Source organism: Brachyhypopomus gauderio, chromosome 15 (assembly GCF_052324685.1).
Source record: "Brachyhypopomus gauderio isolate BG-103 chromosome 15, BGAUD_0.2, whole genome shotgun sequence".
NCBI lineage: Eukaryota > Metazoa > Chordata > Actinopteri > Gymnotiformes > Hypopomidae > Brachyhypopomus > Brachyhypopomus gauderio.
The window spans coordinates 449,011-476,589 of record NC_135225.1 but is presented as its reverse complement, the minus strand read 5'-3'; the positions used below and the strand labels follow the sequence as shown (position 1 = coordinate 476,589).

The following is a 27,579-nucleotide window of genomic DNA, read 5'->3' as shown; positions in this document are numbered from 1 at the left end:
AGCAGGGCCAGTACCAAACACACTCCAGATAACAACGGGGCCCGTACCAAATACACTCTCTCCAGATTACAGCAGGGTTATGAGCCAAGCACATAATTTCTTCCTGAACACATCCCAGAAGATCCTGAAAATCCTGTCAGCTTTGAACAGCTCTCTCCTGCTTCACAAGGTAATCTTAGTCAGGCACTTCTGTCATGGAAATGAATGCAGGAAGCTGCTCCTTGTTCTTCTCTCTGTGTCAGAGCCTCACCCTTCCCAGTTGCTCTGGCACTGGAGTCTGTTTAACACTGGGCCTTGGCACCATGACAGGGAGAAGAAACAGGGACGCCACCGCTGACACTCTCCCTGTCCCTTTATTCTCTTGTCACACTCTCTTTTCTGGACACCTGATTGATTGTGACAGCCGTATATTGGGGACACTTCATCTAAAAGGGAATCTACCGATGAAAAGTTAATGAGTACGACTCAGTCTCTCATCCCACTCAGTGCGTTTATATTATAGACCAGCAGTTTTGAACAGTTTTCAAAGTAATGCACCCAAATTCCACTGTTTGCAATGAATTAATAATGACTGCCCTGTCACTGCAGTAACACATCTTCTTTAATCAGCGAACCTGAAACAGAAGCTTCTTGAAAGGTTTTCTCTCCCCTGCATCAAAACAATTAGAAACTTAGCCATGAATGACACTTGTGTACTTGTGTGTTGTTGTGTGACCACACCCACATCGACGCCTTGTTCTCTGGCCTTATGAAGAACACAGTAACTGTATATAAAGGAAGAAAGAAACCATCTAACATTCAGATAAGCAGACACACACAGTTTTTGTCAGGGACAGGGGTCAGTTTGGAGCAATTACATTGTGTGAGAACCGATCAAATTTTCAAAATGAGCTCTTCCTACATATAAAAGATGGAAAAACACCCCTTTCTGGAATGTCATTGAACTAGTACTGTATAGCACTAAATGCTGACAAACCATTAAATATCAAATAATCAAATATGGTGAATTAAGAGTAAGACCAAGAGCCCTTGTAAAAACTTTTAAAGTTTCTAGTTAAACATTCTGCACAGGCTAATCTACAAGTAAAACAAGCATATGGTTCATAAGTAGAGTCCTCATTCTTATTTTTAACTGTAACAAAATTAGGACGCAGATTAAAACCCGATCTGATGAATTCCATAATTCATAATTCAAATTAATAATTCAAAAAGTTGCATAATTTCAATTATTTCGTGGAAATATTCAAAACACATAGCCTACTGACCAGACGTCTCTCACCTTTGAACTGACCAGACATCCCTAACCTGTGATCTGCAGTCAGCTCTGAGCAAACTGCAGGACTCCAGCAGGGGGGAGGGGCGTGTCCAGCAGGGGGGTGGGAGGTGTTGACACTCATAAAGGGGGCGTGGTCATTGTCAGTTGGAGCAGGGCACTGACTGTATTCAAGCCTTCTGGAATAAGTTCATTCTAGCTGGGTTGTTTGCTTGTCTGCTCTTCCTCTCTCCCTTTCTTTTTCTCTTTCTCTCTCTTCCTCTTTCTCTCTTTGTCTTTCTCTCTCTCTCTGTCTCTGTCTATGAAAATGCATGACAGAAGTGGACACCTCCTTTAAAAAGTTACTGAATAGTATATCACCAATAACTCTGCATACAGTGCCTGGAGCCCCCAGTAGGTGAGGACTGGTCTAATTAGTTCCCATCAAATATGTAATTTTTTTTTTTTTGCCATGAGGGAGGTTGAGTAGCCAAAAGCTAAGCCACCTGAAAAATAAGGTATGAAAATAGACACTATAACCCCAAGCCACGGGCCATTTATATGCCTGACGTGCCCCTGACATCAATGTTAAGTTGAATTCTAATTGAATTTTGCGAGACGTATGTGTAATGTTACCATTAATATGAATGCTGGCAGCCTAAATATTTCACTAGCCCTCATGGATACACGGGGCCATCATCTCAACCTCTCAAAGAAGAGCTAATTAATTGACTTTTTGATAATTGAATACTTTTTTAAACATATTCAAGTAAAAAAAAAAGGAATCTCAGGTAGGCTGGATGAGAGGTACAGTATCTCTTTGTCAGTGGTCCATGTGATCCAGTGATGTAATCCTTCAGCAACGCACTGTGCCCTTTAACTGAACAAATCAATTAATGACGAAGTCTCATTCCCCAGTCCTCTCCTGGTTGAACTTCAGCCAGAAAGTCTCTTTCATCAGGAAGCAGATGAGATCCTGTTGTTCCTCACACTCTTTTTGTCACCCCTGCCGTTACTTGGTTGCGAGTGGCACATGTCTGTGGGTTCACAGAAACGAGGAGTTATGAGTGTCCTGAATTATTCATGCTCCCACAACACATGCACTTCTGCTTTTCAACCATGAGTTATAATTTCATTAGAAACTTTGGGTTGTACTGCCGCCTAGTTAAATATTAAAGTCTTCCGCTGATCAACTTCGATTAGCCGTTCGTGTGAAATTCCCTGAGATGTCAGAGCTTGGGTTTGGTCTCTCTCTGCCTCCTAAAACCAGCACCTCCTGCCCCTTCATAAAACAACAAAAAATAACTTTGCTGACAATGTGGTTCTCCAGTAATTGCACTGTGATTCTCCAGTAGTGTGTGTGTGAGAATTATCTCCTCTCCTGGTTGATAGCCCAGTCCTTTCTATCCAACAGAGTGGACATTGGTACTCCAACAATATACTAGTGACTCTGTACCACAGGCTTGCGGAATAATTATACATCAGCATTTACGTGACATGTTTATTCATAATTTCAATATGAGGCTCTAGAGGTTCTAGAAGCGTCTGGAGGTGCTGGCACATTTGTAATTCATGAAAAAACAACCGGTATAATCAAAAGGAAACTTCTAAACAAAAAAACACATGAAATAATTTCAAATAGAGATATCAACTTCACCATTTATGCGTCACTTACTATTCTAAGTAATAGGGGTCTTTATGAAGTACATAGTAGTTTCTATGAAGTACCTAGGGCTCTTTATGAAGTACATAGTGATCTTTATGAAGTACATAAGTCTTTGCTTGGAGATTCCAAGCAACTACGTAGCACTTTTGTAAGTCGCTCTGGATAAGAGTGTCTGCTAAATGCCATAAATGTAAATGTAATGTAAATGTAATGGATGAGGCGAGACATGGCAAGTCCCCTTACTCAACATGGGAGGGGGTGAGAGTTCAATCCTGTGCACACAGCCTGAAGATAATATCAACCTACAACACGACTGGCTTGTATTTATCACTAACCTGATGACACCAGGCTAAAATATCACTAGCTTGATGACATCACCAGTTGGATGACATCACCAACCTGATGACAATAAGTCTGCCAGCTCTTTACTGCAACCATTGTCAGTTTCTGGATATTTAGTATTTAGTGGGGCAGTCATGGCCTGGTGGTTAGGGAACTGGTCTTGTGACCAAAGGGTCATGGGTTTGATTCCCAGACCTGAGGCCATGACTGAGGTGCCCCTGAGCAAGGCCCTTAACCCTCAATTGCTCACTTGTATAAAAAAAAAATGAAATAAAAATGTAAGTCGCTCTGGATAAGGGTGTCTGCCAAATGCCATAAATGTAAATGTAGTTTGGAGCTTATTTTCAAATGCACAATGTGTAAACATTTACATTTACATTCATGGCATTTAGCAGACGCTCTTATCCAGAGCGACTTACAAAAGTGCTACGTAGTTGCTTGGAATCTCTAAGGTAGAATAGATAGTCCTGAACACAAGGTACTCTAAGCTGGAAAAACCATATGATACCTGTGACGCTCAAAGGAGGAGGCACGACAAACGTCGAACGGTGCAACATAAAACATTTAATGTGACCATAAATACGTTAAGCTCCGTACAGAGGGCAAACACAACAAGACACTCTCACACAGGCACAAAACTTTAGACAAAGACGAGCACAAGACTTTGCGTGAACACACATTAAATAGGTGATTAACGCATACCCTCATGATCTCGAGACAAGGCACAGGTGAGACTACGAACACGCTCACAAACGACCCACACCCACGGAACTACAAACATGGACATAACTGAATGCAGACGACATAGCGACACACCCACAGGGAAGGGTCCGGAGCTGTCACTGTGACAGAGCCTGCCACCAGGGGCTCGCTACTCCCGGAGCGTCCCACGCAGCTGGAAAGCCCCGAACCTACACCGACGGGCAGGTCCGGAGCCGCGGGGATCACGAGCCCCGATGGTGGGAACCGCCGCGAACAGCTCTAAAACACCCTCCCTGAAGACAGGGGAAAATACATTGAACACGGGCACGTTCACAATCACACATACTGGGACACTGAACACGAATGGCACAAGAGGGAAAAGGGGATTTGGGAAAAACATGGGGACAGGCACCGGCAGCCACGACATCGCTCTGGCTGCTTGCCAAAGTGCAAGCAGCGGCGCGGCCCCTCCTGGGGTCGCAAACTCAGCGGGCGAGACAGGTGGCAGAGTCCCTCCAGTCTTCAGGACGGAACTCCAAGCGTGCATTGTGCTGCCCGGGGCTCCCGCTGGCCGTGCTCCCGGTGGCTTCCATCGGGGAGCTTTGGCTGCCCTTCTGTGCGCTACCGGAGTCCTGGCTTTGCGCCGCGCGCTGGCTGGTATCCGCAACATCTCCATGGGCGCTCTGAACCCCCACCTCGGGCCGCTGGCTACACCAGGACCCCTACGCGCTCCCGGGGATACCATCACCTCGCCCCTCAACGTCTTCATCTCCTCCTCACTCTCTGAGATGCCCCGACCCAGTGACATGGGTTCCTCCGTGGTCGGGCAGCGGGAACAGTCCATACTGCTCCCTTCTGAGGGGGCCAGAGGAACGTCCTTCGCAGACTGCACGGTGCCCTCTGAGCACTCAGCGTCGCTAACCTCCTCATCACTCTCGCCATTGTGCTCAGAGGGGAGCGAGTGAACGGATTGAGAGGGGCTGACGTCCTCTTCTTCCTCATCGTAATACTCAGTGGGGGCCGAGTATATGGACAGAGGGGGACTGACCTCTTCCTCCTCCTCCTCCTCACCGGAGTGCTCGGTGGGTGCCGAGTGGACGGATGGCGTGGGGCTGCCCTTTTCCCCCTCAGACGTTTTGGGAGCTACCGACACGGAGGGAAAGCTGCTGGTTTCTTCCTCACTCTCTTCATCCAAGCACCTGGAGGGGGGGAGACTCTCCTCTTCTCCGGAGTCTTCACTCCCAAACTCGAATTCAAAGGCGCCTACCCCCACCACTATGGGCTCACTGGACTCCTCTTTGGGGAATGCCAGGGTTGGAGTCCTGAAGCTGGTTCTGTGAGAGAAAAGAGGATAGCTGGTTGTGTACAGCCCGTTCAAGGATCTTAGAGAGGAATGAGAGGAGAGATACCGGTCTATAGTTGCTGATGTTGGTGGCGTCAAGGTTGGGTTTCTTTAGGATTGGCACCACCCTAGCCGCCTTGAATGATGATGGCACAATTCCTGAAGATAAGGAGTTGTTGATGATGGTGGAGGAGTTCGTGGGAGATTGTCTGGAGGAGTGTGGATGGGATGGGTCCAGAGGGAATGTGGTGGGACTGCTGGATGTCAGCAGTTAGATACAACCCAGCACACCAGCACATAGAATTACAGGTCCATTTATTCTGGATTTTGAAATGCTTTTTGAATAATTTCCAGACTGAATGATCAGCTGTCAGCCATGACACAACCTCTACGGCCTTAGAGGTCAAAACAGCAGCAGAGCATCAGAAAGCCTGAACACTACCTTCACCAACACCATCACCAACAACCCCACCAGCAGGGTCCCCCTTTTTTTTATCACTTGGTGATATTTTACATCATGGTCTTCAGCTCCATTGGTATGCAGATGACACTCAAATTTACATTAGTACCAAGCCTAACTGATAAAAAGGTGGATGAACAACTTTCCCAAAATAAACAGCAACGAATCTGAAGCCATTTGATTACATCCCCTTCCACATTCAAAAAGATTGGTCAACCAACACTATCCAACCCGTGTTTCTTTACATCCTCTGAGGCCCAGGTTCACAATCTTGGTGTTATTTTAGACTCCTCACTTTCTCTAGATGCCTACATCATTAACATTACTTAGATAACCGTTTTCCACCTTAAGAGCTCCCGGTTAATACTCTAAATACGTTGCTGTATGTACAGAACTCGGCAGCCAGAGTTCTTTCGCGAATCGGGATATTACACCAACGTTACAAGACTTACATTGGCTTCCAGCACAGTACCTTATACAGATGAAATGACTGCTTCTAGTTTTTAAATCTCTGCATGTCTCCTCCTCATCTTTCTGCATACTGCCCCTCACATTCACACCAGTCTGCTGATGCTCATCTGTCTGCTCCTCCTGCATCATTACGCATGTATGTGTAACGGAGAAGATTCAGAAGGCGGACACGAATGCTGAGAAACAGCTGGTTTAATAGTGAGCTCGGCAAAACATTTGAGGCAAAGAGAGGAATAAAGTGCACGCAGAAGTACTTGACCCGATCTTTGGTGAGCGACGAGGCATCTTCACAGAACACGGAGAAAACCGTAATTATGAGTGTTGTCACGCTACAGCCCCGAACCCCTCCCTTCGGGCGTGTGTTAATGTTGTCCATGTCTGTATATGTACGTCCGTGGGTGTGGGTGGGTGTGTGTGTGTTCACCTGTCTCGTTAGACTAATGTGTTTCATGCGGTGCTTGTTAGGCTACGTGTATATAGTGTGTGTGTTTGTATCGTTTGGTGCTCGTCTTTAACGTGACATTTGTTGTGTGTTGGATTTCAGCACGCCGTGAGCGTGTCCTGTTCAGTGTGATTGACTGCTGTGCGATACGCTGTGAGTGTTCCAGCGTCTAGCCTAATAAACGTAGCCTTTGAACGCACCTCGTCTTCGCATCCTCGACTCCCTCGCGCCCGTTACAAGTGTGTCATGAAACGGTATCCAGATTACCACGAATAAAACAAGAAATAAGTTATACAAAACAACCAAGCAGACCAAATCTGTATAACGTAAGATAACACATTTAACCACAGATCCAAGTCACAGAAGAACCTCTACAGACAGAAACAATATCAAAACACTCACAGAAACTGACAAAAGTAACCGAATGACACGAAAACAGACCAACACAGAAATACATTAAGAACTAGACAATAGAGAAATACAAAAAAAATCATGAAACATCTAAAGATTTCTGTTCTATAATAAAACGTAAACGAATAACAAGAAACTAAAAGTCAACAATACCTATAGACCTGAGGGCTAAGACGTACGCAGAATTACGCTTGGCAGAACCGATCGCAAAAGCAGCAGATGAAGGGAAAACGCGGCTAGGGAACAGGGAATGAATGCCAAACTAGATTAGGGGAGGAACTAGAAAACGAGGAACAAATAAAACATTGAAAAACTTGGACAGGAAACCAAACATGAAGACAGGATCACCAGAACTTGCCAAGATAAGAACAAACTGAGGGGCTTAAATACACCGAAAACGTGAATTAACAAACACAGGTGAACCTAATATCTAATTAGGAGGAGGATATGCAAACGAAGACAAAAACTCACAAAAACAAGAAGTGAGTGACAGGAATAATGACACAAGGGGAGGGGCAAGTCCTTACAGTAAAGCGAAAGAGCATTTAGTGAAGTTGGTCCAACGTTGTGAAACTCCATCCCACTGTACCTCCGTTCTTGCACATCTGTTTCCACTTTTGAGAAGCATCTAAAAATGTGTCTGTTTAGGATTTATAAATAAAATTCTAATATTACTATCAACCCCACCACCCTGGTGGGGTTCACCAGTAGCACCACCGCCAACCGCATGCACTACCAACCCCACCACCATCACCACTACAATCCCCATCATTACCATCATTCCCATCACCACCGCCACTAACCCCACCAACCCCACCACCATCACCACCAATAAAAATTATTATTACATTATAACTCCTTCATATGTATTACTGTAACTGACACTCAGAATGGTTGGAATGAGTTTGCAGCTTATAGTCTGGTCTTAGTCACCAAACCTCCAAGAATAAAAATCTACACAGACATTATTTGTACATACAAGATCTGAGCTGCCATATCCACAAGTCACATTTAGAATCAAGATGAAGACTCCATGCATGCACTAATAGCATACACACACCACATCTACTTCTGCACAGTCTTCCTTCTGCTAATCTTAGTAGTGTGCTTATTCTCTAAGAGGGACACGATCTGTTCAGGCCCTACAGATGCAGGCCTGTTCTGACATGTCTACTCACCCCTCTGCTTGAGTGGAGCGGCCCCACACTCCAGCTCAGGGTGACGAAGGCTGTGCAGAACATGAGATGAGATTATGAAGACCCTGATGAATGGATGACCAGTAAATTATTAAGCACAAATTTCATCTGAAGAATGCTTGCGAGGAATAAGATTTAAAAGAAGATAATTTTTCACCATCAAGCTGTCTGTCTTCTGGGTCAGTATGTAGGCCTACATGCCCAGGGTGAGAGACACAGACTTTTATTTTCAACAATAAGACCATTTTAGTAGACCATTATAAAAGAAGGTCCAAACTCCTCGTGTGTTGAAGGATTCCTCTCTGGGGAGTTTTGATCTGCTGTCTGTGTTTTAAACAGGTTGTGCATGTTTTTAGCAGGTGGTGCGTGTTTTAAGCGGTTCATATGTGTTTTAAGCAGTTGGTGCGTGTTTTATGAGCTTGTCAGCCACGCTTGTGTCATTTCCATATAAGCAAAGTGGCCAAAAAGAAGTGAAGTGGGAACTAAAATATTGATTATTAATATTAATATTCCACGTCATGTTGCAATGCTGCAATGTTCAGCTTGAGTGTTAATAAAAAATGCTCATTCAAAACTGCTTTGTTAATATTCCTGAACAGTCTGACCCAACATCTAATCACTGAACAATCTGACCCAACATCCAATCACTGAGGGTAAAATTTAATTGAGCAACTGCCAGTAAACATTAGGCAGATGAGAACATGCTGACATTCATCAGTAACCAAAACCACCAACCATATTAGTGTTTTTGTGCTTTTCAGTTTACATCAGAAAATGAGTTCATTGGAAGTATAGGTACTTAGGTGAAAATATACAAATATATATACTGGTGTTAAAATATGCCACACTAGAGTGCTTATAGTGCCATGTAACTGTGAACCCCCAGATAGGAGGTTGTTCAAGGAAAGAAAACGTAAGAGTGATTATAAGCTCTTAGCTGGATCAAAATGCTCTCTGTGTAACCTGTAGGCACGGATTGCTCTATAATGAGAGCTATGGAATCTCCTGTTACACTCTCAGTAAAGTCAGGGTCAGCATACCAAACAGAAAAGGTGTGCGGATTCCCCTATACATACAAAGAAGAGACATGCATGCGTTGGTGTATGAGGATGGTGCTAATTCCCATGGGCAGAGTGTGGAAGTGCTTCACCCAATAATGAAGCCTTCGCCTCTGCTAATAGAAATGTTAACATTCATGCTAATTCTGTGTTTATGTTAATGCGTCCTTAAAAGGCAGGAGTGTAAAGAGTGTAAAGAGTGCTCTGTTCACACTGTCCTTCCTCTCCGTGCCCCAGGAACAACCTCCCATTATTGCTGAAGTGAACACTCCTAAGGCTTAGCAACTCTTTTTTGATAAATGTGGGGGCACAAGGCCACCACTAAATATTTACATATGCACTCACCATATGAAAAATTAAGCAGTCTAAGGATTCATCAACCTGTAGTAATATATGTACTAATCTTTTTATGAACCAGAAAAAACCTTTCCTTTTCTCTTTTTTAGCATATCATTCTATTCTGTATGCTAATATATGGTAAGAGATTTTCAGAGACGTTGCACTGATTAACTCTGTTTTAATATAACATTAGGGTTCCTTAAACTGGCTTTAATCTTAGAATTATGGTTTAAGTCAAGGTGTAAATGAGAGGGGTAAAGAAATGTTTTGCCTAAAGATATTAAAACGTTATTACTAAGGACCATCTTAAACACCTTACTGCAGCGTTTTATAGTGGATAACTAATGGGAACCTCCTGTAATAAATTTGCATTTAATTTCGCCTCAGTCAAACTACAGTGCATAGCTATTTTTTGTAATCCCAGTTTGGAGCATGATCTCTATGTGGTCATAAAACCCAGAAAACAGGGAGGTTTGAAACAGTTTTTGTATTATGGAGGTGAGAGTGAGTTTTTCCAAATTATTATGCAATATTAATGTCTGACATAAGGTTTGATGAGACAGTAATGTCAAAGTTTATCTGTGACCAAACATAACAGGAGATGGAGACACAGACTCGGCGCTGAGCTTCAGGAGTGCAGCATAATATGAGGTGTCAACACCTTCCCATCCACCATCTATTTGGAGGATGTACCTAGTGCATGTGGATTATGAGAGTGGATGTGGATTATGTGGGTGGATGTGGATTATGTGGGTGGATCTAGAGTATGTAGAGTATGTGTGTGGATGTGGATTATGTGGGTGGATCTAGAGTATGTAGAGTATGTGGGTGGATGTGGATTATGTGGGTGGATGTAGAGTATGTAGAGTATGTGGATGGATGTAGAGTATGTGGGTGGATGTGTATTATGTGGGTGGATGTGGATTATGTGGGTGGATGTAGAGTATGTAGAGGATGTTGGTGGATGTAGAGTATGTAGAGTATGTGGGTGGATGTGGAGTATGCAGAGTATGTGGGTGGATGTGGATTATGTGGGTGGATGTAGAGTATGTGGGTGGATGTAGAGTATGTAGAGTATGTGGGTGGATGTGGATTATGTGGGTGGATATAGAGTATGTAGAGGATGTTGGAGGATGTAGAGTATGTAGAGTATGTGGGTGGATGTAGAGTATGTAGAGGATGTTGGTGGATGTAGAGTATGTAGAGTATGTGGGTGGATGTGGATTATGTGGGTGGATATAGAGTATGTAGAGGATGTTGGTGGATGTAGAGTATGTAGAGTATGTGGGTGGATGTGGATTATGTGGGTGGATGTAGAGTATGTAGAGGATGTTGGTGGATGTAGAGTATGTAGAGTATGTGGGTGGATGTGGAGTATGCAGAGTATGTGGGTGGATGTAGAGTATGTAGAGTATGTGGGTGGATGTAGAGTTTGTGGGTGGATGTGGATTATGTGGGTGGATGTAGAGTATGTGGGTGGATGTAGAGTATGTAGAGTATGTGGATGGATGTAGAGTATGTGGGTGGATGTAGAGTATGTGGGTGGATGTAGAGTATGTGGGTGGATGTGGATTATGTGGGTGGATGTAGAGTATGTAGAGGATGTTGGTGGATGTAGAGTATGTAGAGTATGTGGGTGGATGTGGAGTATGCAGAGTATGTGGGTGGATGTGGATTATGTGGGTGGATGTAGAGTATGTAGAGTATGTGGGTGGATGTGGATTATGTGGGTGGATATAGAGTATGTAGAGGATGTTGGAGGATGTAGAGTATGTGGGTGGATGTGGATTATGTGGGTGGATATAGAGTATGTAGAGGATGTGGGTGGATGTAGAGTATGTGGGTGGATGTGGATTATGTGGGTGGATGTAGAGTTTGTGGGTGGATGTAGAGTATGTGGGTGGATGTGGATTATGTGGGTGGATGTAGAGTTTGTAGAGGATGTTGGTGGATGTGGAGTATGTAGAGTATGTGGGTGGATGTGGAGTATGCAGAGTATGTGGGTGGATGTAGAGTATGTAGAGTATGTGGGTGGATGTAGAGTTTGTGGGTGGATGTGGATTATGTGGGTGGATATAGAGTATGTAGAGGATGTGGGGGGATGTAGAGTATGTAGAGTATGTGGGTGGATGTGGAGTATGCAGAGTATGTGGGTGGATGTAGAGTATGTAGAGTATGTGGGTGGATGTAGAGTATGTAGGTGGATGTGGATTATGTGGGTGGATGTAGAGTTTGTGGGTGGATGTGGATTATGTGGGTGGATATAGAGTATGTAGAGGATGTGGGTGGATGTAGAGTATGTAGAGTATGTGGGTGAATGTGGATTATGTGGATGGATGTAGAGTATGTAGAGGATGTTGGTGGATGTAGAGTATGTGGGTGGATGTGGAGTATGCAGAGTATGTGGGTGGATGTAGAGTATGTAGATTATGTGGGTGGATGTGGATTATGTGGGTGGATGTAGAGTTTGTGGGTGGATGTGGATTATGTGGGTGGATATAGAGTATGTAGAGGATGTGGGTGGATGTAGAGTATGTAGAGTATGTGGGTGGATGTGGATTATGTGGGTGGATGTGGATTATGTGGGTGGATGTAGAGTATGTGGGTGGATGTGGATTATGTGGGTGGATGTAGAGTTTGTGGGTGGATGTGGATTATGTGGGTGGATATAGAGTATGTAGAGGATGTGGGGGGATGTAGAGTATGTAGAGTATGTGGGTGGATGTGGAGTATGCAGAGTATGTGGGTGGATGTAGAGTATGTAGAGTATGTGGGTGGATGTAGAGTATGTAGAGTATGTGGGTGGATGTGGATTATGTGGGTGGATGTAGAGTTTGTGGGTGGATGTGGATTATGTGGGTGGATATAGAGTATGTAGAGGATGTGGGTGGATGTAGAGTATGTAGAGTATGTGGGTGGATGTGGATTATGTGGATGGATGTAGAGTATGTAGAGGATGTTGGTGGATGTAGAGTATGTGGAGAATGTGGGTGGATGTGGAGTATGCAGAGTATGTGGGTGGATGTAGAGTATGTAGAGTATGTGGGTGGATGTGGATTATGTGGGTGGATGTAGTTTGTGGGTGGATGTGGATTATGTGGGTGGATATAGAGTATGTAGAGGATGTGGGTGGATGTAGAGTATGTAGAGTATGTGGGTGGATGTGGATTATGTGGGTGGATGTAGAGTTTGTGGGTGGATGTAGAGTATGTGGGTGGATGTGGATTATGTGGGTGGATGTAGAGTTTGTGGGTGGATGTAGAGTATGTGGGTGGATGTGGATTATGTGGGTGGATGTAGAGTATGTAGAGTATGTGGGTGGATGTGGAGTATGCAGAGTATGTGGGTGGATATGGAATATGCAGATATGCAGAGTATGTGGGTGGATGTGGAATATGCAGAGTATGTGGGTGTATGTGGGTGGATGTGGAATATGCAGAGTATGTGGGTAGATGTGGGTGGATGTGGAATATGCAGATATGCAGAGTATGTGGGTGGATGTGGAATATGCAGAGTATGTGGGTGGGTGTTGAGTTGTATTTCGAGACATTCGTAGCTCCACATGGACAGTTACATTCTGGGGCCGAAAATGTTAATGACACTAAAATGTTAATGACACTGCTGTAACACTCATGTAATCTCAAGAGCTCTGTTTTCACTCACACATACTCTCTCTCTCTCTCTCTCTCTCTCTCTCTCTCTCTCACACACACACACACACACATTCCCACTGTCTTCTCTCTCTACATATCTTTCCTTCTTTCTTTCTCATGCATTCGTCTATTCTTCTCTTTTTCCAACTCCACTTCATCAGACCATGGCAGTGAGAACCAGAAAACAAGGAAGCAAGCAGCTAAAGTAGAGAGTTAGAGCAGTGAGAGAAGATGACAGAAGTCCTGTGAGGACAGTGAAGATCTCATAAAGGAGTACAGGTCCCATGCTGAAGGAGGGAGGAGGAAGGAGGGTTGTGAGGGACTTCATTTTTGATGCCCCCAGCGAAGTGTGTGGCTCCATACCCATGTGGTTTGACCAGTGGCATCCTTGCAGACAGGGGTCATCCATGATTCAGGAGGTGGGCTGTCTGATTCACTTAGCACAGGCTGTGGACCGATGACATGCGTTACAGTTCATTTCATCATGGAGTGCTAATGAGAGCTGAGACAGTGCCCTCACATTAAAAGCATTTATGCCCTCACAGCCCTCCAGGGGGCAGCGGGGAACAGTATGCCAGCCAGAGTGCAGAAACCTGAGGTGACATCTCTCCAGAGCACAGAGACCTGAGGTGACATCTCTCCAGAGCACAGAGACCTGAGGTGACATCTCTCCAGAGCGCAGAGACCTGAGGTGACATCTCTCCAGAGCGCAGAGACCTGAGGTGACATCTCTCCAGAGTGCAGAGACCTGAGGTGACATCTCTCCAGAACACAGAGACCTGAGGTGACATCTCTCCAGAACACAGAGACCTGAGGTGACATCTCTCCAGAGCACAGAGATCTGAGGTGACATCTCTCCAGAGCGCAGACCTGAGGTGACAGCCTGCAAGAGGCCCTGGCCAGGAGAGTCCATCCAACACAACTACCACTCAGGTCTCCACTCCACAAACACACGAAAGAAAACTTTGATCTGCACCAGCACAGGATCATGGGACAGATGTTGGTGTTTTACAACCAAGTGTAGTACAACGTGCTGCTGCCATATATTTGCAGAGACTTCATTCCTATACTTGTATCTGGAACAGATAAAGAACAAACCAACAACACTCTGAAATACATTGTGACACAATACTCTAAAACACAGTATTCCACAACATCCAAAATGTCAAAGTCAACCACATACAGTAGAACCCCGGAAGTCAACAGTAATCTGTACTAGAACTCGCGTCAACAACTGATGCTGTCGAGTTCCAAATCGAATTTCCCTGTAAGAAATGACTGAAAACTGATTCATTGGTTCTTGTGGTGGACTGAATGACAAGTTGGAACAATTATAGTAATTGCCTCTTTTCACCACTGCTGCAGCAAGCAAAAAGATGGCAGCTGTAATCGGGTCAGTCTTGGGAGGAGTATAGTGAAATGTTGGACTTTTTTCCTCCAAGCGGATGATATTAAGGAGCCAGAAAGACGTAAGGCCGTACTTCTAAGTGGAGTTGGTGCTACTACTTATAGCTTGCTGAGGAATTTAATCAGTCCAGAATTGCCAAAAGCAAAAACGTATGACCAGCTTACTGCTGAGCTTAAGAAGCACTTCGACCCCACACCGAGTGAAATTGTGCAAAGATTTAAATTAAATTCATGCTTACAGAAGAGGAGTGAGTCAATAGCTGAGTATGTGGCTGAATTGAGGAAACTAGCACTGCATTGTGACTAACGACTTTTATCTTAAACAAAACTTACGTTTGATAAGGCTTTGGAATTATGCCAAGCGTCAAAGGATGTGAAAGAAATGCAAGGAAAGCTAGCTGAGGACATGACACAGCATGCATGCATACCAAAGTCCCAAGTAGGTGTCCACAAAGTATCTGCTGACAAAACTGAGCGCAAATTCCCCAGTCGTTATCGCTGCAAAGGCTAGCACAAGGCCGCTGAATGCAAGTTTGCCATGGAGCTGTGTCATAACTGTGGCAAACGAGGGCACATTAAGAAAGCGTGTAGATAGAAGGTGGGAAATTCACATATGCAGAAGGCAACGTTCAAAGGGCAAAAAGGCAAAAGCAGAGGCCCATGATGAGCTCAGTACCCAGGAAGGATGTATTCTGTGGGGAGGCCGTGTTGTTGTTCCATCACCAGGACGCAATGCCTTACTCGGGGCAGTCATGGTCCAGTGGTAGGGAACTGGTCTTGTGACCGGAGGGTCATAGGTTTGATTCCCAGGCCTGAGGCCATGACTGGGGTGTCCTTGAGAAAGGCACATAACCCCAACTGCTTCGTGAGGGCTTGGCTAGGGCTGCCCACCGCTCTGGGAATGTGTGCACCACAGCCGCCTAGTAATCACTAGTGTGTGTTTGTGTGTGTGTTTTAATTGCACAGATGGGTAAATGCAGAGGACAAATTTCGATTGCGGTGAAAAATCACAATTGACAAATATGGCACATTTCATTTCAAACAACTACACCAAGCACACCCCGGCATCACCCGAATGAAAGGGTTGGTGAAAAGTTACATATGGTGGCCAAACATTGATGCAGAGGTGGAGGCTCTTTATGAAGGCATGTGTGACATGCCAGGAAAACCGGAACAGTCCTCCAGTGGTCCCATTACATCCCTGGGAAGTTCCTGATAAACCATGAAAGAGAATCCACATCGATTATGCAGGTCCATGGATGGGAAGAATGTTCCTGATCATAGTGGATGCGTACTCAAAGTGGATCGATGCATATTCTATGAGTAGCCCTACATCTGTAGTTACCATTGAATGTCTTAGAAAGAGTTTCAGTCAACACGGCATACCTGAAATCATAGTGTCAGATAACGGTACCTGTTTTACAAGTGAACAGTTCCAAGAGTTTGCTGGAAAGAATGGCATACATTTTACATTTACATTTATGGCATTTAGCAGACGCTCTTATCCAGAGCGACTTACAAAAGTGCTACGTAGTTGCTTGGAATCTCCAAGGTAGAATAGATAGTCCTGAACACAAGGTACTCCAAGCTGGAAAGACCACTAGACGAAAGTCAAATGATACCTAACAATTATACCTGAATATACACATCCCCTGAGGAAAAAGACAGTAAACAATTCCTATAACCCAATTATGCACAATACCTGAGAAAAAGACAGTAAGCAATACCTGTAACTAACACCTGAGGAAAGAGACGATGAAGTACAATAGACAAAGAATAATTATGCAAAGTGCACTTGAAAGAGGTGGGTCTTCAGTCGGCGTCTGAAGACAGCAAGTGACTCCGATGTTCGGACACACAAGGGAAGTTCATTCCACCACCTTGGAGCCAGGACAGAGAAAAGTCTGGATGCTTGTCTCCCATGTGTCCTGGATGATGGAGGGTCAAGACGAGACATACTTGAGGCGCGGAGGGCTCTAGGTATGCATCTGGGTTTTACCATGGCCATCAAGTAAGGAGGAGCTGGACCATTCTTTGCTTTGTAGGCCAGCACCAGGGTTTTATATTTGATGCGGGCAGCTACCGGAAGCCAGTGGAGGGAGCACAGCAAGGGAGTGACATGGCTGAACTTGGGAAGGTTGAAGACCAGCCGAGCTGCAGCGTTCTGGATCAGTTGCAGGGGTTTGATGGCATGCATAGGAAGACCAGCCAGTAGGGAGTTGCAGTAGTCCAGTCTTGAGATAACAAGGGACTGGACAAGGACCTGAGTGGCCTCCCTAGAGAGAAATGGCCGAATCCTCTGAATGTTGTGAAGGGCGAATCTGCATGATCGTGTTGTGTTAGCAACGTGGGCCGTGAAGGAGAGTTGATTGAGTTGACACCAAGGCTACGCGCTTCCATGGATGGAGTGATCACGGTGTTCTCGAATGAGATAGAAAGATCACGATGAGGACTGGCTCTTGCAGGGATGTACAGCATCTCTGTCTTGCTTGGGTTAAGCTTTAGGTGGTGAGCTGCCATCCAAGAGGCAATGTCTTTCAGACATGCAGAGATTCGAGCTGAAACCTGTGTGTCAGAAGGTGGGAAGGAAAAGAAGAGCTGGGTGTCATCCGCATAACAGCATACATCATATAATGACTGCGCCATCTCATCCTTCTTCTAATGGCTTAGCCGAGAGGGCTGTGCAGATGTTCAAGTCACTCATGAAGAAAATGGCCAAAGACTCCATTGAAACTAAAATGTCCCGTCCCTGTTCAGCTATCGCATAACACCCCAATCTACAACTGGCAAGACACCAGCTGAGTAGGAAGTTGAGGTCAACCCTTGACCTAATACATTCAGACTTTAGAAACAGAGTACATGACAAACAGAAGAAACAAAAAGGTTATCATGACATACGTGCACAAGTGAGAACACTGGGAGAGGGAGATTTGGTCTACACACGCAACTTTGGCTCAGGACCAACCTGGGTACCAGGAGTAGTAACAGAGAAGACAGGCCCTGTGTTATTCCAAGTGACTTTAGGTAATGGAATTGTGAGATGACACATTGACCAAGTACGTGGTAGAAGCTCCACCCCACCGGCAATGACACCAGAGTTGTTGCCTGACTCCTCGCCTGAGGAGGACGTCGCTGAACCACCACTTCAGGTAGAACCTGAGGTAGCCGTCTCCACTGAATCTACTGACAAGCTCCAGATTACTTGAAGGACTATACTATTGAGTTCCCCAGCCACAGGACAAGAATGTGTCCTGGAACCTCACTGGGATGCGGTAGTCAACCCAAATCCCTAGTTAGAAATGTTGTATATATAACAGAAATTATATTTATGGCACATAGGTTGGCAGAAGTTATTTAAAAAAGTAACTCTTATGGGTTAATTGGGAGTTCCAGAATGTCTAGTGTAAATGGCTAAGAGTAATTAAGGTCATTAAACCTAGAGGGGAGGGATGTGTTAGACTGAAATACAAGTCAGAACGATTATAGTAATTGCCTCTAGAGGAAGCTACCTTCCCAGACTAGGATATGCTTATTGGAGACACAGCGAGAACAAGAGAGAGTTTTAGCGTGGCTGAAGACATGTGTAGTGGTTGTGTTAGTTGGAGAATAAAATGGCATGAATAAAACGCCTAGTGTCAGGAATGTCACCTGATTGCCACCCTGCTCAGCTGTTCCCCATCACCACGCCCACATTCCTCACATACTTATACCCTTCCGCTCCACCAGCCAGACACGAAGTATTGCCAACCATGTTGCATACAGAGCGTTATTCCCTAGTGTTGATTATCCTGTGTACCGACCTCTGCCTGTTTCCTAGACCTCGTCTCCTGCCTAGCCCTCGGATACCTCACGGACTCTGCCTACCCGACCTCGGACCGAATTGACCACTGCTACGTAGCTGCGAGAGTTGCTCTTCACACCACCGTTGCTTCCTCGTATGCTACTACTGTGCCTGTCTATTTAAATAAAAGCCTCGAGCTTTCGTACAAGGATCCCTCTCCATGTCTTTCAATCGTTACAAAATACTTCGCCATTTACATGGATCCTGCGGAAGCCCAAACACATCTAGTAGACCAGGAGGCTACCATCGCTGCGATGACTGAGAACATCAAACAGCTCACCGAGACGACTCGTCATCAGGAGACCACCATCTTAGCTCTCTCTGAGGCCATTTTGCAAGCCACCACACCCACCCAGAACATAAATACTGCCTTACCTTTGCCCATGGTGACTGCAGTGTTGCCAACGTTGCCGTAACTTCTTAATGCAGTGTTCAATGTATTTCATGTATCATCCTGCCCAGTTCCAGACCGAACGCCAAAGGGTTGACTTCATCCTGACCTTTCTCACTGGAGAGGCGGGCGCCTGGGGCACTGCCCTCTGGGATAGTGGGGATCCCTCCTTAGCGTCAGAAAGTCAGTTCTCAACGCTGTTTAGGTCTGTGTTTGATCATCCCGCTGCCGGACGTGATATCGGCACCCAACTTTGCGAAATCCAACAAGATTTAGCCTGTCGGAACAACAACCTGTCACTTACGGACTTTAATCTAGCAGCAGTAAACGTAGATAAAGTGTTGACTACTCACTGTCCTGCTTCCGGGAGGTCCCGCCGGTCATCCCGTTCCCTAGATGAGACGTCGCGTGACTCCCCAGAACGCACGCAGTTGGACTGATCTCCACTTATCCCTCGAGAGAGAGCTTGTCGGATTCGAGAGAGTCTCTGCCTCTACTGCGGCGAGGATGTCTTCTGAGGATAGAGCCCAGAGGCAGTAAGTATAGTGAAAAAAGCAGTGGGCCCAAAATTGAGCCCTGCGGGATGCCACAAGAGAGTGAAGCAACCGAGGATTCATTGTTGAGCATGCTCACGGAAAAAAGTTATCTCCTCAAGATAAGACCTAACCCACTTTAGAGCAGTGCCACTAATACCTGCCAAATCGTGCAGACAAGCTAATAAAATGGTGTGGTCAACTGTATCACATGCTGCCGTTAGGTCAAGTAGGACCAAAACAACATGATTACCAGAATCACATGCCAGAAGGATGTGCTGTGAAGATTTTTTAAACCTGACTGAAAAACCTCCATGGTGCTATTTTCATCTAAAAACTGTTTCAGCTGCAAGTATACAATTTTTTCTAGGACCTTAGAAAGAAGAGGCAGCTTGGATATGGGCCGATAATTTGCCAGCACTGTTGGGTCAAGGCCAGGTTTTTTAAGCAGAGGCTGCACTACTGCATGTTTGCTATTAAATTCAACTTGTCATTCAGTCCACCACAACATGAATTAACAGGCTGCTATTTATAATGGCAAGAACAGGTTCCCTTATGCTGACAAAAATTTCTTTAAAAAACGTGGAGGGACAGGATAATGGGGGGAACCTGGTTTAATATGGCCAACCACAGTGTCTAACAGTGCGGGAGTTACAAGCTCAAACTGGTTAAAGACAGCAGAGCAGTGGAAGGGTTAATAAGCCTACAGCGCCGCGCAGAAGCCCGTGAACACAGGTAGAGGTCTGCGCGGGACTGCTTTTTTAATCCCGCTCCCGCTTGTTTTAGACCCGCTCCCGCCAAAAATCGCTTGTTTTAATCCCGCACCCGCCTGCCACATACACATTTCTGTCGCCCCCAATCCTAATATGAATTGAATTAATTAGATTTAGTACTTGAAATTTTCTTATGTATTTATTAAAACAGCAATATAGCGATGGATCGCGCTGTCCCATTTCTTACCACAGTCCAAACACATGCCGTCAGGTGACGTACACCAACACTTTCTGACATCTATCACAACATGCCGATTTCCCTCTCCATTAATTACAATGGAATATGACTTCCATACATCAGACTTTCCTGTAGTTGGCTTAATTGTGGTGTATTCGCCTGTTTTAATAGAATTTTCCACAGCTGAAACTGGTTGACCATCTACAGCAGGGGTCGGCAACCTATGGCACGCGTGCCACCATTGGCACGCCGAGGCATAGTCACTGGCACGCGACACGCTGGACCAGAATCAGCAAAAATATATATAATTTAATATAAATTATTATATTAATGGATATACTTTCGCGAGTGACCGTAGCGCGCGACTCCGCACGCACACCTCGCGCGAACGGCGGAGGCGTTTATACTTGGCGATCGATCGCGATATAATACTTAATTTGTGTCCATTTACACACACACCTCCCTCCTCTCCTCGGTCAACAATTTAAACTCGCCGCCATAGTGGCACACTCATTGACTGGACATGTTAAATTTGGCACTCAATGTCTCAAAGGTTGCCGACCCCTGGTCTACAGTCTCTGCCATTTCTGTATCAAAATGACAAAATGACTCACACGTCATGTTTACGTGATCAGTTGCTTAGCCAATATTTTGAATTAGTTTATTGCTTACTTACTGAATGAGTAGTTGTTTTCGTCCTGTTCCTTATGCATGGAAATCATTGCGTTGTTATTATTATAATTTTCTATACTATTAATTTGCGGGATTTTTCTACATGTATATGTGGTCTGCTCCCGCATCGCCTGGACTAATTCAACTCCCGCTCCCGCCAATAACAATTTAATTCTGTCCCGCGCCGCAAGATATTCTGTCGGGTCCCGCGGAAGTGCAGACCTCTAAACACAGGGTCATAAGTTTCCACGTTGGTTACAAACAGACTGCAGGAAAAAACCAAGTCCAGTGTGTGTCCATGCTCATGTGTAGGGCCGGATACGGCCTGTACCAGATTAAAAGAATCAAGAAGGTTTAAGAAGTCCTTTACCAGTGGCTTATCGGGACAACATACATGTATATCAAAATCTTCAACAATAAGAGCATGATCATAGTTTCATATTCATTTTATCATATTTATTTATCAAAAATATTGTCAGGAATTTCTTGACATTAAATATGTAAGTTGAAGTCAATAAGTAAGACAAGTTAACAAAACTCAAGTTAATAAGTCATCAGTATTATAAACTTTCATTGCTAAATTCAAATAACACATGCTTTAAAGTCAAAACAACTTGAAGAGAGGATTTCAAAGCCAATCTGAACTCAAATTCATAAGTTGAAATAATTATTAATTTCTATTTGATTTAACTTAACTTTCAGGCAGATCTGAAATTGTTTTTAAGTTGAAACTGGTAATATTTTTACAGTGTAACTGTAAACTAGTTGTGTACTCAAAGTTTACAACTCTTTCACTTAAAGCAGGGGTGCCCAATACGTTGATTGTGATCTACTGGTCGATCGCGAAGGAAGTGTGGGTAGATCGCATGACATTAAAATGTAGCTAGCCTCCAATTAATTTAAACTAACTACAACAAAGGGTATAAAAATGAGTGCCGTAGGTGGTCCAAGAAGCCTAAAAACTACTACTTCCATACAGAATGGGAGGAGGATTTATTTTAGTATTAGTAGTATTTAGATATTAGTATACTTACTACATAAAGTATACTTGGGAAATATACTTAAGTTTACCACAACAACTGACGTTCGCCAACCCCCCCCCCCCCCCCCCCCCCCTCAACAACTCTCACACTCTGGCATGAATCCAAAACTTGAGAGCCCTGATCTTAATGAGAATCTTAACAATATCTTGCAGTAAACGGTTTGTTTGTGTATGCTAAAATTAGTCTGACATTAGCATTGTAAACATAGCTAATTAGCTAACCACTGTGGAAACGTATGACCCTGTGTTCTCAGATCATCTGCCTGTTTTATTCACTGTCAGTTTGATGCGCACTACAAGTAAAACACGCGCTTCTGCGCGGCGCTGTAGTTAACCCTAGCTAAGTAGTCTACTGCTAGTACACAACCAAAAACTGCCTTAGCATGTAGCTAGCTAGGTTAGCTAGCTAGCTAGTTATTTGTTTTACCATAGTTCATAGTATTTGGACCTTCCAGCTACCTACATGCGTTGACATTGTGAAATAATAAACATAGCATTGCGCAAAATATTAGAGCCTCTAATTTCGATATTTAAGTACGTTTGAAGGCCAATACATTTGTACTTTTACTCAAGTAGAAGACTAAAGGGAGGACTTCTACTTGTACTGGAGTAATGTTTCAACTTGGTTATCTTTAACTCAAGTATGAGATACTTGGAAACAAAAGTCAGCAAGCAATGAGGAAGTGTAACATCTGTGGTTATATGGGGACTGGCAAAGTACAAATAAATGCTTTATGGTACAAACATGCAACACCACCACCTCACTTATTTACTAAAGAGGCATTTAGGAAGTTAAAATTAGAAGGGGAAACTTCATTAAAAATGTGTGTTTTTAAAAAATAAGACATTAATATTCAATTAGACCTGATGTGATTTATCAATATAGTGAACATTACTGTTTTCTATTACGTTTTCTGCCTTTGAATACATTTTTATTGTGAGAGCCACCAGCTATTTAAAAGCACCGGAATGTTCCCTACTCGTCACTCTTGGTGATATTTACTATATTATTTGTATTATATAGTATTGTGAGTGGGCTTTGTAAATTGTACCAATATGAAAATGTTAAATAAAATGCTGATCATAAAAAAATAAAAGCACTGGAATGTAACACTGACTCAGAGGAATAATCCGGCATGTCAGATCTGTGTGCAGGAGATGTGGGTGAGTTCCTACCAGACTGCAGTTCTGCAGAAGCTCATCAATCTCCTGTAGTTCTGATGGGGGACTGTGAGCTCCTGTGACTGACATTACTGCTGGTGGTTGGGTACAGGTTCTTCATGTGAGTGATGCCAAATAGCAGATTATCCACAAGCATTTGAGTCTCAAATGCACAGGACACTTCCAAAATATGTTGAAATTGTCAATGAAGTTTACCTTCTGATGTGGACAGGCTGTAGCAAGCCAGCTGTTTAGATCCAGCACTCTGCTAAAATGTCCACTTTCCTGATGTGCGCAGTTGGTATCGGTCCAGAGATTAACACTTCAGATGGGGAGAACTCCAAAATGTTGATCAGATGTTTCAGAATCTCAGACTGTTGTTTGTAAACTTCACTAGAGCCAACATGCACAATCCGTTGTTCCATAGCTGGATTATCTACAGTATGTGTGGAATCATCACTTCACAGACAGAAACAAGAGGAAAGCAAAAAGCTTTAGTTTTGCTGCTCCACACATCTGCCGAATCACCTTTATCCACAAGCTTTATGCTTGTCTTTAGGTTTATGTTTTTCTTTGTTTGTTTAACTTTGTTTATTTTTATCTTCATGATTATCTGTTTGTTGATATTTGTTCATCCGTGTTTATTTTTGTGTTTGTGTTTGTCTGTTTATTTATCTTTGTGTTTGTGCTGATTTTATGTCTATCTTTATGTGTTTGTTTATCTTTATATTAATGTTTATATTTTGCAGTCCACAACAGTATAATTCACAATTACATGGCCAAGAATCTGCGATTAACCATTATTTTAACTAACTGCCCAATGGAGGTTTTGTCCACAAGGTGTTGCCAGTGAGCAAGTGCAGTTCAGAGTTAATGTCTTTTTTGCTTTTTATACAAGAACATTTTATTAATACTCAAGCATTCATGTTTGCTGCTGCTGTGATTAAACACAGGGCAGTTCCCCGTTTGTTGTCCAGATAAAGAACCAAACCAAACCTGATGGACAATAAATGGGGGTCAAATATTGCTTAAACACGGAGTGTATTTGTGTCTGTATTGTATAAAGCCCTGGAAAACACGTATATAGGTTTTGTCCCAATTGCATACTAATACTAACTATAGAGTATGAACTATGTAGAATAGTTAAAGATGGCATAGACTACAAACAAAGTTTTAGAGTATTTTTCTATTGTTTTCTACTGCGATGGTCTGTATGTGTGCATGTGGATGTACATATCTTCACACACACCACACACACACCTCACACACCACAACATCCTCGCACACACCACACACACCACACACACCCCTCACACACCACACAACATCCTCGCCCACACATCACACACCACACAAACCTCTCACACACCACACACACCCCTCACACACCACAACATCCTCGCACACACCTCACACACCCCTCACACACCCCATACACACCACAACATCCCTGCACACACCTCACACACCCCATACACACCACAACATCCCTGCACACATCTCACACACCTCTCACACACCCCTCACACCACACACACCCCATACACACCACAACATCCTTGCACGCACCACACAAACCCCATACACACCACAACATCCTTTCACACACCCCTCACACACCCCATACACACCACAACATCCTTGCACACACCTCACACACCTCTCACACACCACACACACCCCATACACACCACAATATCCTCACACACACCCCATACACACCACAAAATCCTTGCACACACCACAAACACCCCATACACACCACAGCATCCTTGCACACACCACACACACCCCTCACACACCCCATACACACCACAACATCCTCGCACACACATCACACACCACACACACACCCCACACACTTCTCACACACCACACACACCCCATACACACCACAATATCCTCGCACACACCTCACACATCTCTCACACACCCCATACACACCACAAAATTCTTGCACACACCTCACACACCACACACACCCCTCACACACCACAGCATTCTTGCACACACCACACACACCTCTCACACACCCCATACACACCACAGCATCCTTGCACACACCACACACACCCCTCACACACCCCATACACACCACAACATCCTTGCACACACCACACACCTCCACACACTTCCCTCACACACACACACCGTCAAAAACACCCCTCACACACCACAAACACCCTCACACACCATACACACACCTCACACACCATACACACACCTCACAGACCCCCGCAGTGCCACAGCTGCTGTAGGATAGCAGCAAAGTTTGCCTGCAGCAACACTAAAGAGAGCATCTGAGAAAAATGAGTTGTTTACTTTGTTTGAACCGTGTTGGCTGGCGCCCCCCGGGGGAGGGGGCAGGCACGCACGCTTGGGCTTGATGTTTTTTCATGTGTCTTTTGGTTCCGAATTCAGTGACGAAAAGACAGATGAATAACAATGTCATTTTCTCCACTCTGTCACGGCTGCACCCCTCCAGTACTCCCTGTCAAATAATTCAGGCAGTCTGCTTAACTTTCAGTCAGCATGGGAAATTGGAGCTGACATACAAACCACATTATGTGTTTCTTTCTTTCCCCTTTAGTTCTTCCTCCTGCACCCAACAGCCCACTCACTCTTCTTTAATTGAGCAGCATGTGAGGGCATGCAAATGCACACACAAGAGGAAAGATAGAAAGAGAGGAGGAGAGAGAGAGGGGAAAGAGAAACAGAGGGGGGGTGGGGGAAAGAGGGAGAGAGGGAGGGGGAGATTGGGAGAGAGAGGGAGAGGAAAAGAGGGAGAGAGAGAAGTGCATTTTAGATTTGAGTCAAAGTGAGGAACCAGTGTTTTTTGAGTTCAGTCGAGTGAGAAGTGTCCCATCCAATCAGCCTTTTGGTAGGAGACACAGATACCACAGAGAGAGCCAGACAGGCCTTCCATCTGGCTGCCCCTAGTTTAGTCAGGCTGCCGTGTGTCCTTCAACAGCAGAGCTTTGGAAGCCAAGGGGACAACTGTCCAACGTATGTGCTTAGACATGAAGATAGTTTCATTTACACTTTTAATTACTTAAGATATGGGTAGTTGCTACTTAACTAGATAGTTTTTCTTGTCAAAAGGAAGTCAGGGACCCTTGATAGGCTGAGGCGTTTGTCACATTTGGCTCCGCCCCCGCCCGTCAATCTTGTGTTCTCCTGTCATGTGTGTTTGTTTTCGTGTTCCATGTGCTCATGTTCTAGTATCCCCACGTTCTCCCGCCACACCCTTGTCATTTGTAACTCTGCTTTCTCATCATTTCCAGCTGTGTCTTAGTTTCTTGTTTAGTCTTGTTTTTAAACCCAGTCTATGGTCTTCTGTGTTGTTCATTAAGTTTGTTTTTAAGTACCCTTGGTTCTTGTACCTACCTGGTTTATACTTGTTTGGTTGATAATGTTATATTTGTTGTCTTGTAAGTTTCTGTTGTGAATCTTTTTATTCATAATAATAATAATAATAATAATTATTATTATTATTATTATTATTATTATTATTATTGTCTTTCCATGTTGGATATACTGTATGTATATTTGAACTGCCTGTTTGATAAGACCCTGGACTATGCTTACAAACTTTTAATCTTTTAAACTTTGTTTCATATAACAATTTACAATATGTTGGAACCTATTCAATAAATAAATCACTTTAATACTCATATTAATCTAATAGTTTATGGTTAAAAGAGCAATAGGTCATATTTAACACTATAAAGTAGCAAACATTATTTGTAAAAAAAAAAGCTACTGTTTTGTAGCCTCCATATGGACCATTGATTGGTTCAGTTGAGAACTGCAAAGAAATACGATTCTTCATCTCGTTTGATTTAAATGCGGCTCGAACGAGATGAAGAATCGTATTTCTTTGTAGTTCTCAACTGAACCAATCAATGGTCCATATGGAGGCTACAATGTTTACAACAGATTTAGTACAGACTGAAACATCCTGGCCACTAGGTGTCAGTACAATGGCTAATGCCAAGCGTGTGCAAACATTTAATATTTTAAATATATTTAAATATTAATATTTAATAAATTATTGGCAATATTTTTCCCAAAATCCAAATATAATATTGACATTTAGAGCATATATTGTCAGCAAATTACCATGTGATGTTTTCAGACCTCAAATAAAAAAAACCTCCTTTTTGTTTTTATGCCTGGAAAGATTTCATACTGCAGTATTGGGTGGAATGAACCCGGTCACATCTGTCATGCTGTCAAACTGCTCA

At 43.9% G+C, this 27,579-nt stretch overlaps 1 long non-coding RNA gene across 1 annotated transcript; it reads right to left on the bottom strand.

Annotated features, from left to right (window-relative positions):
* Positions 1–46: 46 nt before the first annotated feature.
* LOC143476865 (uncharacterized) lies at positions 47–20,335 on the bottom strand. The gene is made up of 3 exons (XR_013121403.1): positions 19,327–20,335; positions 18,958–19,250; positions 47–2,289 (listed from the first exon to the last, which is right to left on the bottom strand). It is a non-coding gene; the product is annotated as an uncharacterized LOC143476865 (long non-coding RNA).
* Positions 20,336–27,579: the final 7,244 nt, after the last annotated feature.